Genomic DNA, 13669 nt, shown 5'->3' on the forward strand with positions numbered 1-13669 from the left:
AATAAAGGGGAGGAGGACCCAGCTCTGTCAGCCCAAAGTTGGGGTTATTTTATTGTGCATTGTTACGTGAGATTCAGCAACCTGAGTTAGCAAAGTTTCTTTCTTTTTCTCTTTTTTCTCTTTTCTTTCTCATACTTGCCTGTTAGCAAACTTTCGCTCTTTCTTTCTCTTTTTTTCTTTCATACTTGCCTGAGTTGTCAAAGTTTCTTTCTTTCTTTCTCTTTCTTTCTTTCTTTCTTTCTCCACACAATCCCGTGTTCTTGGCGGATTACAAAGTTATTTACACAGAAATAAAATGCATCTCAAACCTCAGATCAAACAAAACAAATCACAAATAACAAAAAGTGTTTTCGTAGCCATGTACTTGCCCTTCCACCTCACTAGATTGTGTTATCCATTTTATCAGCAGATACTTCTCCAGCATAACCATACAACATGAATACAGCAGACAATGGTAGCAACACTTTTTGTGCGATATGTGGGACAGAGCGACTGGCAAACATTATGGTGCATCCAGCTGCGATGGGTGCAAGGGGGTTTCTTCAGACGCAGCATACGGAAAAGTCACGTTTATTCCTGCAGGTATTTAAAATGTTCTGTAAGGCATCACCTTGACTTAAATACAGGGTCAATATGATTCTTTTTGTGAGTAGTGAAGAGCTGGTGTTAATTGACTGGCAAAAGTAAAGATTTGTATCATAGAACTGATCTTGTATCAATAATCAAATGATATTTCAAGGTTATGAACATGAAGATTTCATTGAAGCTCTCAGAGCTTTTGAAAATCTTTGTTTGTTACAATAGAGCTCCAATGTATTTAAACTTGTCATTTAGGTTTAGTCGGACAATGTATTATTGACAAAGACAAGAGGAATCAATGTAGATACTGCCGTTTAAAGAAGTGTTTTCGAGCAGGAATGAAGAAAGAAGGTAAGTGAATTTTTTTTTGTCTATTGCGACAGCATAATAAATTATCTTAGTAAGTACTTGGTTCCAGCATCATAACCTCATATTAATGTGTGTTATAAAAGATATATTAGAACAAGTTGTAGAAACTGTTAAAGTAACCAGAGTTGAGAACTCTTCAAAGCTGAAAAACACTTTCAGTTTCAGCATGGTTGAACTTATCCCAGACACTTTCAGAAAATCCATTGACTTTCCCTGAATTGTGCATAAAATCACTGGTAGATCTACAAAACGTGATCTGAACAATTATTCATATGTATGCCCAGCTTTGAGCTACATGCCATCGCATATTGGTGCCTTTTTATAGAATAGCATGCAGGGGATTTTTGGCATATACATGCTTATAGACTGGTGTTCTAATCATTTGCACTTCTATAAGAAGGTGCTAACATTTATGCACCAAAGCCTAGCAAAAATGCAATGACCCCATCCCGTCCAATTTCCACACTCAACTTAATTGAATAAAGAGCCATCAGCACTGAAAAATAGGCAACAGTTATCAACGTTAATTAGCAATAATTAGAATTTATGTGCATATCTTTTTAGGCATATTCTATAAGAGGTGCACACAAATTCTAGTGTGTGAATTCAAAAAGAGGGCATGGCCATGGGACAAGCATGGGCGGGTCAGGGGAATTCCTCAATCTTATGTGTGTTCTTATAGAATTAGGGGAATCTATGTCTAATTTACACATAGAGGTATGTTTACTAAGGTGCATTAGCATTCTAAGTGTACCTTTAAATTTAAGGCGTTAAATATTTCTAGCATTCGGGTAGTGCATGCTGCTGATTGGGAATATACTGCAGGTTGCCTGAGTGCATCCCATGATAAAGTTCTTTTAAGCTGTGATAAGGATTCCCCAAGTGACTGTTTTGTTACTATAACTTTCTGGTTCCTACACAATCTCTATCAGTAGAGTTGTATAGTTTAATTTGCATACATTCTGTGAGTAACTGAAGTTCTTAATAACTAAGTGTTATTTGGTATCTACTTTAAGACCAAAATTACCAACTCTTTAATCTTTGTGTGGTTACATTACAGGGGCATAAGCAAAGATGTTCTGAAGTTCACTGTAAAACCCAACATATTACCATATTCACCAATGTCAAGGGGGGTGGGAAGTTACAATCAAAGAGTGGGTTACAAATTATATATAGGTACTTATTTTGTACCTGGGGCATGGAGGGTTAAGTGACTTGCCCAGAGTCACAAGGAGCTGCAGTGGGAATCACCCCCAGTTTCCCAGGCTCAAGGTCTGCTGCCTACCCACTAGGCTACTCCTCCAAGCAAAGCAGGGAGAGATTTTTTTTTAATCTTTATTAGGAAGAATCAGGTATCATCACTATAAAAGAATACTGAGCTTTCTTCCTTATCTACTATAAAACCATGTTTATCACCAGTGTTGCTAACTGCCGCAGCTATAGATTGAGAGTAAGAGGTGACGTGTAATGTTGAAAGTGGGCAACCCTGCCGTGTGCCAACTGTAGACTAATACTGAGGCCAAAAAAAAATGTGTATATATAGGTCTAATCCACCTGAAAAGGTTTTGTGTCAGAGTAAAATTTAGATACGTACAACAAATAAAACAAGCCATTCTGTTTTATGAAAAACCTTCTCAGTATGTAAGTGCATTATAGCAGGCAGAATCTCATTGCATTGGGTGTAATGCATCACATTAATCAATTTTCTAACATTGTCTGACCCATGTCTATTCTTTTAATAAATCCTATTTGGTCAGGATAAATAATAGTAGGATATGTTGCTGATACTATTTTTATAAAACTGTGTAAACGGTATTTAAAAAAATGAGATTGGCCTATATTTGCACATGCCGGAGGATAGAAATAGGGAAAACGCATCCATTTTCCTAAAATCACATTTAATACTACTAGCGTGGAGAGAATTGGCTGGATGCAGTTTGATTAAGTGCTGCAAAAGGTTTGGACCTGCCAATTGTTTTGCTTTAATGTTTTTATTGTCTCCTGTACTTCCCTAGTATGAAAGGCCAATCAATTAGCACATGAGCTTCTTCAGAAAGGTTAAGTAGATCATTGTGAGACTGACTCTCAGCTACTTACTAGTGGGGGAGTAGAGTCTGATAAATGTAGCAAAGGATCTGCCATTGTGTTTGAGCTAATAAATGAAAAACTTGCTTGCCAACTTAGCTATTTTGTTATTTATGTAAAACACATTTAGTTGCCACATCAAATGCTTTATAAGTTATTTTCATTTTCATAGAAGTGGCAATTGGTGAACTTTCTGAGGAGTTGCTTTTCCTCTAATTGAAGGCAAGAACTGAAGCATGTTTTTATTGGTTGTGCTTTTTATTGGTTTAGTTCTATCTCTTTGTTAACTAAGAAAAACATAAACAAAATGGCAGGATGAAATTGCATGCCCAGTTTATAGAATACCAACTATTGGTCAGGTTATGCCCACATCAACAGTTGACAATGTATGGATTGCTAAAGCCTATTATCATCTAATTAAACAAGTTAGATGCATATCAGGCCTTATTCTATACGTTGCATTTTCAACTTAGATGATAAGTATAAAGTTGAGTGCCCAACTTTATAAAATTAGTGGAATATTGGGGTGGGAAATAGCCAAATCATAAAAACTATCCAGCATTTGCCACTAATATCACCAGTCCAAATGCAATAACATTTCAGATTAGTTTCTCCATTTTTCAAAATTTTTAGCACAAAAATGTTAACTTCCATGCCCAACCTTGCTTCCCCTTCATCTCCAACAGGATTCTTTTTATAAGGATTTTAAAATAGGAGTTACAACTTTGCTTTTTCGACAAGCCCTTTAACTTAGAGTAGAATGTTGGATTACTCTTGAATACCTTTCCTTTTGTCTCTCAATTATTTTTTGTTTAAGGTAGATTATTGTGGTGCAGTTCCAGTCTCCTACCTTTTTTTCTGTTTAGTCCATTTTATTTAAATAATGGTTGTCATAACTGTACATCAAAGTGAGCAAAAATTTATAATAGATTGTAAACTGCTTTGATGTTGCTATGAAAGGCGGTTTATCAAATGCCATGAACTAAATAAATAATCATTTAGCTTAATATAAAATCTTCAGTTTGCTTCAAGTTGTGCTTCAGGGATCTCACAATACAGTGTCCATCCACTTAAGATTTTGCAATACAAAATGGTATTGTCATTTTTTAGGATCTTCTTAATATATAGCAAATAACCAATCAGAATCAATTTCCTGCCACAGCTGACTATCTAAACCAAGGGTTCTCACTCAGTCCTGGGGACACACCTAGCAAGTCTGGTTTTCAATATATTTCAAATGAATATGCATGAGCTAGACTTGCATGTGCTGCCTTCATTGTAGCAGAAAAGAAAAGCAGACCCACGTGGTAAAATAAAATAAAACAAAATTTATTCAACACAGTTACATAAAATCAGCATATAACTTTCTTCTAACTGCCCAACATGGCCATGTTTCACCCACAGGGCTGCATCAGGGACTTAACATGAAACCAGCTACAGTCTAACACAGGCTGCTCACAATTCTAGGCAGCTTCTAACCTGCATTTGTGAGCAGCCTGTGTTAGGCTGTAGCTGCTTATTTCTAGGATAAGCAGCATAAAATGTATAGCACTGTTTTTGGATCTTGCAACCTGGATTGGCCACTGTTGGAAATAGGATGCTGGGCTTGATGGACCTTTGGTCTGTCCCACTATGTCAATACTTATGTACTTAAGACAGCTCACTGCTTGTGAGCATTATTCTCTGTGCTACACTGCACTAACCAGACAGGGAAAACATTGGACTGTTCCTGTTAGTTTCATGTTAAGCCCCTGACACAGCCCTTGAGAGGGTGAAACATGGCCATGTTGGGCTGATTTTATGTATCTGCATTAATACATTTTGTTTTATTTTACTACGTGGGTCTGCTTTTCCTTTCTGCTGTTTTGGATGTTGCAGACCACCTGCCTATGTGCTTTTTGGGACCTGCCTTCATTGTACGCACATCTATCTCATACAAATGTATTGAGTATTTCCTGTAAACCAGACTGGACAGGTGTGTCCTGAGACTAGGTTGAGAACCCCTGTTTTAAGGCAATGGCATCCATTCTATGTCTAAATTCAATTCAGCAAGCACCATGGTGTTCAATAGATAGATCCAATTATATTCTCTGTAATTCAATATTTCTTCGCAATCTCCACCTTCCAATCTAGGATGAAACAGTCTATTGCAGACCATCAAAGTTCTTTAGATGTGTGTTGCATAGCCATGCAATACACTACTAATGGAGCTGCAAGATTTGAAAAATGGTTCATGCATAATACTCAATGCTAGAGGCTAAATAGTACAACTGCTATTATATCAAATGTAGACCAAATATGGTTTGGTATGCATATTGCACTGAGCTCATAGGACTTTACTAGAACAATGTAAGTGAAGGCTGTGGCCCAAAGCCTTGGAGGCAAATTATCATCTTTTTTTGCTGATGTGCATGAAGGTGATGTATTGCAATAATGCCAGATACTTCACTAATTCCAGTACGCTGGAATGCTGTCTGATGAGGAAACCTCCACACTGACATTCACATGATGGGTTAATTTAGAAGCCTCAGTCACAATTTCTACATTTTAATATGCCAGATTTTGATTGGGATTTTGTAAATGGGATATAAATTTGTTATGTCATCTGGAAGGGGAAGAGAGAGAGGGCAGACAGGGGCAGACACTGGATGGAAGTGAGAGAGCGGGCAGATAGTGGTTGGAAGGGGCAGAGGGAGAGAAAAGGCAGATGGTGGATGAAAGGGAAAGAGAGGACAGACATTGGATGGAGGGGGCAGAGAGACAGAGAGAGAGGGCAGACACTGGATGACAGGGACAGAGAGAGAGAGAGAGAGAGAGAGAGAGAGAGAAGGCAGACACTTGATGGCAGGGAGAGAGAGAGAAGGCAGATGCTGGATGGCAGGGAGAGAGTGAAGGGAAGATTAGGAAAGCAGAAACCAGACACAACAAACTGTGTCAAGGGCGGGACCAGCGCTTGAGAGACAGAACGAAGGGAAGCTGAAGGCGCGCCGAGCCAGCACGCGTTTCACTGGTGCTGATGTGCTGTGTCGCTGCCGACGCTGCCTTCCCTTAACCTCGAGCAGGTATCAAGTTTTAAATTTCGGAGGAGGGGGGGGGGGGGCGGGAGGCAGGTGGCGAAGGTCACAACTGGGCTGGGGAGGCTTAGCCTCTCCAGCCTCTTATACGGGGCGCCTATGCTGGTTTAATTTTACAATAGGTGAATTGATGTTCTAGTGCTCACTGCAATGTTTAAGATGCTTCTTTTCCTAGGTACACCCTTGTGTGACTCATAGAAATTACTGCTTATTCTATGGTAGAATTGCTCTGTAGGTCCTGAGTATTCTGTATTCTCAGTGTGCCTAGTACTGGATTTTGGAGGGGAGTGTTAAAAATGATCGGCCCTGGGTGTCAAATATCCTAGGTATATCACTACAAAACATTGCTTTAATTAAGCAGCTGATCAATGGAAGGATTAAGGCATGACCCCTCCTTAATCCCCCACTGGTTGCTGTCCTACTCCTTCTCCTCTTAGAGTGAAACTGGATAGGAAAACCAGGCGCTATTTCAGCTGCAGGTATTGTAGCCATTCTGAACAAAGCAACAAGCAGGTCAGAGGAGTAGCCTAGTGGTTCATGCAGTGGACTGTGAACCAAGGGACCCAGGTTCAAGTTCCAAGTCAACTCTTATTTATTTTTTTAATTTCTGAGCCTTCCAGAAACAGAAAACTGCCTACTGTATCTAAATATTAAAGTTGTACCAAATAGCATTTGATACTATTTGGCTGAATACGAATAATGAAAAATATGATTTTGCCAAATATGAATACTGAATACGAATAATGGGCTTTGAGCTTTAATGTAACAAATAATAAAAGAAGCAACATGAAATTAGAGCTCAAGTGATTGTTTCAGCAGGAAACAATCATATTCAAATTTAAATCACTAATCAGCTGAATATGAATAATATATTTGGGGCACTATTTGGAATCGAATTCTATTGAATATGATTATTCAGTACAGCCCTACTAGATATGTAAACACCGGCAAGCCTGAAGGCTATTGAAGTGGTGTAATTCAGGTACAGTAGGTATTTTTCAGGTCCTGGAGGGATCACATTTACAAAAAAAAAAGTTAGTAGGGCCTGAACCTATGTCCCTTGGTTTACAGTCCACTGCACTAACCATTAGGCTTCTCCTCTGTTCTGTAGGGTACTTGTGTGGCCATAGTATTGAAAATTATGCCAGACAGACGTTCATGTCCCTGTTACTTTTGTCATTCAAAAGTTGGACATTTCACTTTGGAAAATGGCTATTCATTTTGGATGTTTTCAGTGCAAAAATATTCACAGCCAGAATCAAACAGGAAATCTAGATGCTTTTCCTGTTTGATTATGGTTGTGAGATGGATGTTTTTTTTGGAACCATGAGCAGGGCATTTTTTTAAAGACTTTTTTTGAAAACGCCTCTCTAAATTGATCCAAATAGTTTGCTAATTTATTGGCTACAATACTTTCCATAACCTTTGCTAAAATAGGGATTGATGCAACACGTCTATAATTTGCAACATCCTGCAAATTTCCGTTTCCATATTTTGCAATTGGTGTTAGTATAATCTTACCAAAATACTCTGGATAAACTCCAGTTCTAAATTTTTCCGCAACTCAACGTACTAATATTGATAGAAATCTGGAAGAAATCTTTCTCAGTTAAAAAGAGGGACACGTCAAAAATACAATGAGAGGGATTATTTTGCAATAGCTCTCTGTACATCATCAAATAATTTATATTTAAACATATGCTATATTCAATCAACCAGAATACTCTCATCAACAGTGATTATTTTGATATCTTACTTATCCCAACTAGGATCTTCCTGTAAAGTGGTTATTCTATCATTCTCAATTTAACTTTTAAAGTAATTGGCTAATTGGTCTGCAATTAGTATTATTATATTAGTATTTCTAGCAATAATGTCATCTGGTTTTTTGAGAAAATTAACCAACTTAAACAATCTCTTTGTATCTATTTTCTCCATCTTTATCAGATCTGAATAGTACTGTCTAATTTGTTTTAGTGGTTGTACTGATTAAACATTTTTCTCCACTTAGCCTTATTTTTCTCATCTCTGTTTTTCTCCCATACCCTTTCTATTCTCCTAAAATGTTTTAATTTCAACAGTTCTTCATTAACCCAGGGACTTATATTATGTACTGATCACTTTTGTGTCTTTAGAGGGGTAATGCTACCTAATATTTCCCTACTAATCTCATTCTATCTACCAATGATAATGGCCATCTATCCCACTGAACTATTGTTGAATATATTCTTGACCAGAAAGTCAATCCCTCTATTTTACCCCTGGAGGTACTATATTGATTCTGTATTTTCCTTTGCTCATAACTTTTTCTCTTTCCAATAGACCATGAAGTGTAACACATAATGATGGGGACCATCCTAGGTCCTCAATGTTCCATGTATCTGTCTTTATTTTTGTACAAGCCATAAAATCTAGTTGATGTCCTTTCTCATGGGTGGATTGATGGAAGTTATATACATGTTAATACTATCTAAAAAATATATAACCTCCATAGTTGCTACCCTTTCTAAATTATTTAAATGAGCATTCAAATCACCTACAATAATTTGCAGTGGCAGCCAAAAAGGCAAACAGGATGCTAGGAATTATTAGGAGAGAGATGCAAAATAAGACCAAAAATATTATAATGCCTCTGTATCGCTTTATGGTGCAACCTCACCTTGAGTATTGTGTTCACTTCTGGTTGTCATATCTCAAAAAAGATATAGCCGAATTAGAAAAGGTTCAAAGAAGAGCAATAGAGGGGATGGAAATACTTCCATATAAGGAAGGGCTAAAGAGGTTAGGGATCTTCAGCTTGGAAAAGAGACCACTGAGGGGGCATATGATTGAGGTCTACAAAATCCTGAGTGGTGTGGAATGGGTGGAGGGGAATCAATTTTTCGCTCATTCAAAAAGTACAAAGAGCAGGTGGCACTTAATGAAATTACATGGAAATAATTTTAAAAGAAATAGGAGGAAATATTTTTCTCCCTCAAAGAATAGTTAAGCTCTGGAACTCATTGCTGGAGGATATGCTAATGGTGGTTAGATTATAGAGTTAAAAAAATGTTTGGACAAGTTCCTGAAGGAAAAGCCAATAGTCTGCTAGTCAGAAAGACATGGAGAATTCCAACATATACTGCCTCAAGACCAAGACCCCCGAGTAGTAGCCCCCCCCCCCCAAGGCACCACTTTGAAATCAGGAGTCTGCTCCAACGTCTTGGGTCTAGACTGCCAAGGAACCTGCAAATGAATCCCAGAAGTTTGGGCATGATGTTAGGGGCTTCACCTTAAGGTGTACAACTTTGGGGGGGGGGGGGGGGGGGGGGGTTGGTCTTGGGGAGTATGTGCTGAGAAGCTTAATTGTGTGTGAAGGAACAATCCAGGGGATGAAGAACGGTATATAAGAATAGCCATACTGGGTCAGACCAATTGTCCATCTAGTCCAGCATCTTGCTTCTAGCAGTGGCCAATCCAGGTCACAAATACCTGGCAGAAACCCAAATAGTAGCAACAGTCTATGCTACCAATCCCAGGGCAAGCAGTGGATTTTCCATATCTTTCTGAATAGCAGACTATGGACTTTTCCTCCAGGAACTTGTCCAAACTTTTGTTAAACCTAGATATGCTAACTTCTGTTACTATATCCTCCAGCAAAGAGTTCCAGAGCTTAACTATTTGTTGAGTGAGAACATAAGAGTAGCCATACTGGGTCAGACCAATGGTCCATCTAGCCCAGTATCCTGTTTTCCAAACAGTGGCCAAGCCAGGTGACAAGAACTTGGCAGAAATCCAAATCGGGCAACACTCCATACTACAAATCCCAGGGCAAACAGTTGCTTCCCATGTCTGCCTCAATAGCAGACTATGGACTTTTTTTCCAGGAATTTGTCCAAACCCAGATACACTAACCACTATAAGAACATAAGAGTAGCCATACTGGGTCAGACCAATAAAAAAAAAGGGCCTACCCCTGCCACCCTTCCCCCAGATTTGTTTTAAAACTGTTTCCATGTAACTTCATTGAGTGTCCCTTAGTCTTTGTACTTTTTGGAAGAGTAAAAAATAGATTCACTTTTACTCATTCTACACCACTCAGGATTTTGTAGACCTCAATCATATCTCCCTTAGCAGTCTCTATTCCAAGTTCAAGAGCCCTAACCTCTTTAGCCTTTCATCATGAGAGGTGTTCCATCCCCTTTATCATTTTGGTCGCTCTTCTTTAAACCTTTTCTAATTCTGCTATATCTTTTTTTGAGATACAGTGACCAGAACTGAACACAATACTCAAAGTGAGGTTGCACCATGGAGCAAAACAGAGGCATTATTGTATTCTTGGTCTTATTTACCACCCGTTTCCTAATAATTCCTAGCATCGTGTTCTCCACCCACTGGGTAGAAGATTTCAGTGTATTGTCTACAAAAACATCTAGATCTTTTTCTTGGTTGATGACCCCCAAGATGGACCCTAGCATCAGGTAACTATGATTCGGATTATTCTTCCTAATGTGCATCACTTAGCATTTGTCCACATTAAACATCATCTGCCATTTGGATGCCCAGTCTTCTAATTTCCTTTAGACTTCCTGATAATAAAAGCTCCCCCACCAAAAAAAAAATGGCCACACATTGAGATAACTCAATGCATAGCCATGCAGCTGGGAGCACTGAGGCAGCGATAAGGGCTCCCGCGCAAACCCCGGTGGTAACCGGGCAGCATGCGGCAATGCCTGATTACAGCTGGGTTATCACTGAGCAAGCTTTCCAGGCTAAACTCTCAAGCACATGAGGAAAGAGTTTATAACTGCTCCCTTATAACCCAGCAGAGCTTTAGTCAAGCTCCAAATAAACACAAATAATATGCAGCCTTATTTTTCAGGGCAATACTTGAACATATTTCTTTTGTCCCATTATGAGGTACTGGATAACTTCCCCCAAACCATCCCAACTTCCCCATGCTGACTGGCATGGCCCTTGGGGCATTTATACACAGTCCCAAGACTTCCCAAATAAACCCCTCAATTAAACACATCATTCACCCATCATCAGCATTCCAGTGGGCAACCAATCTTCCATCCACTCAGGATTGGTTTACCACTGGTTCAGGATTGCAGGCAGCAAGCATAAGCTTTCAGTTAAACTGTAGCACAAGTCCAACCAAACTCCCACAGTTTCTCAGGACCCTTTCACACAGCTGAGTCAATTAGCTCTGGCCTTCAGGCCTGTAACTTCTAACCAGGATTGCAAGGAAAACCTGGCAATTATTACACCTTTGCATTGTTTAGAATCTCTGATTTCTGATCTCTAGTTTGCAGAGCAACTTCAGCATAACAGCCTCCTAGTATGCAGGCTAAACAAACACCAAGCACCTTTTGCTTTGTTCCGTCCACACATGCCCACAGAGGTCCCACTCCTGCAATATTTCTGTTCTGAGCTCCTCTGGTATTATTCTCTGGTCAACTGACCTCTCTGAGACTGTCATCATCTCTTCAGGATTCCCAGGGATAAGGGATCCTCCCTTCTCTGTACTCAGGGTAGGCTTGGCCACATTCCTGGCTTTTCCATGCTCTGTACCTTATTCCTGGCTCGGTTTCTACGTTGTGGTCCTCACTGCCCCTGGTTGGGTAGCCCATTTGCTCCAGCTGGCCAGCTCAGAGTGAGCTTCTTTCTACCTCTTCCTTTCCCCCCCTTCTCTCTATGTCAATGTCTCTCTTGTAAGGCACAGACAGCTCCACCTGTCCCCCAGCCTTTCTGTGATTCCTGCTATGATTCATTTACACATTTTTTAGTAGGCCAGTGACATTGGACTATAGCTGAATTGTGGCCCGCTTCAAGGACTGACTCTTACACTTCTGGGAAGGAGCTAGAGGTCTGGGGGCCATCCCTTCCAGAGGCCATGCTGGGTTTCCCCCTTTCCTACGGGTTTGGTGCATGCCCTGGGAAAGAAAAAGTCTCTATTCCTTGCTGTCTGGCACAGTTTCTGAGGGCAAACCCCCTGCTTATCACTTTATTTATGTATTACAGCATTTTCTAACCCATACACTCTATAAATTCTTGGTGTCTTACAACAAAACATCCAAATTTGTTAATCAAAAACATAATCAATAACGGACTACAATAAAACATTGCTGCAGTAAGTGGGCCATTCCCCCCTCCAGCACCATGTCAAAAAAAAAATTAAGAACCCTGTCTTTTAGGAAAATTCTACCCTTTTTGAAGGTCCTGTCCACAATCCAAAAATGGGTTGCAAGCTCTTGCTTTGTACCAACCCTCCAAGAGGTTAAATCAAGTTTCAGGGCTGCCCATAGGGGATTAGGAACAAGGGGCAAGATGGCCACTGAGAGAATGTGTGTGAGATGCTCTGGTGCGCTCCTGACTTAACCCCTTTTCTTTGCATCTATATTACCTTAAAACTATGTCTAAGAGGAGAGGAAGGCAACTCTTTGTCCCCACAATGCTGCTGGTTCCTTTGTTGAATCATTGATTCGCTGACACAGGCTTCAGATGGAATCCAGACTTACTTCTCTGCTGCAAGCAGGGGCAGGGGAAGGAGAGCCGTCCTTGCTGCTTGGAGTCAACAAATCCAGAATTGCATATTCTGCCAGCAATGCTGCAGCTGCGGGCCAACTTCTACCTGTACCTGGTGTTCCCGGAGAGGCTCCTGCAGTACTAGGAGTGAGGCCTAATCAACTCTCTTGCAACTGTCAGAAGAAGCTACCCCTTAGGGTATGCTCTGTAATCTGGTCAGCGTCTCTCAGGGAGCAGCAGATGGGTTCAAGATTGCACAACCTGTGAATTTGAATTTGCCAGAAGAAATTTCCTTAAGTAAGTCGTTACTTCCAGCTAAGCCCACTAAAGTGACTTCAGATGCTATTTGGGTATGGACTCTGGAATTCGTTGCCGGAGAACGTGGTACGGGCGGTTAGCTTGACGGAGTTTAAAAAGGGGTTAGATAGATTCCTAAAGGACAAGTCCATAGACCGCTATTAAATGGACTTGGAAAAATTCCGCATTTTTAGGTATAACTTGTCTGGAATGTTTTTACGTTTGGGGAGCGTGCCAGGTGCCCTTGACCTGGATTGGCCACTGTCGGTGACAGGATGCTGGGCTAGATGGACCTTTGGTCTTTCCCAGTATGGCACTACTTATGTACTTATGTACTTAGAAACTTTTGATTTTGTCTATTCAGTTTTAGAGTTCTTTGTCTTAGGCCTCCTTCTCCTCTTTTCTTAATATCACCAAAGAGGAAACCGCCCATCTCCTCTCCTCCTCGAAATGCACCACCTGATCCTCAGACCCCATCCCCACCAACTTACTTAACACCATCTCTCCTACTATCACCCCCCCCCCCCTATCTGTCATATCCTCAACCTCTCTCTCTCCACTGCAACTGTCCTGGACACCTTCAAGCATGCCGTAGTCACACCTCTCCTCAAAAAAACATCACTTGACCCTACCTGTCCCTCCAACTACCGCCCCATTTCACTCCTACCTTTCCTCTCCAAGATACTTGAACTCACCGTTCACAGCCGTTGCCTGGATTTTCTCTTCTCTCATGCCATCCTCGATCCACTTCAATA

The 13669-nt window shown here is 40.3% G+C and overlaps 1 pseudogene; it reads left to right on the forward strand.

The window, feature by feature from the left end:
* The first annotated feature begins 435 nt into the window (after positions 1 to 435).
* The window catches only part of LOC115459645, a 49843-nt pseudogene continuing 36609 nt past the window's right edge, over positions 436 to 13669 (forward strand).

Source organism: Microcaecilia unicolor, unplaced genomic scaffold, assembly GCF_901765095.1.
Source record: "Microcaecilia unicolor unplaced genomic scaffold, aMicUni1.1, whole genome shotgun sequence".
Classification (NCBI taxonomy): domain Eukaryota; kingdom Metazoa; phylum Chordata; class Amphibia; order Gymnophiona; family Siphonopidae; genus Microcaecilia; species Microcaecilia unicolor.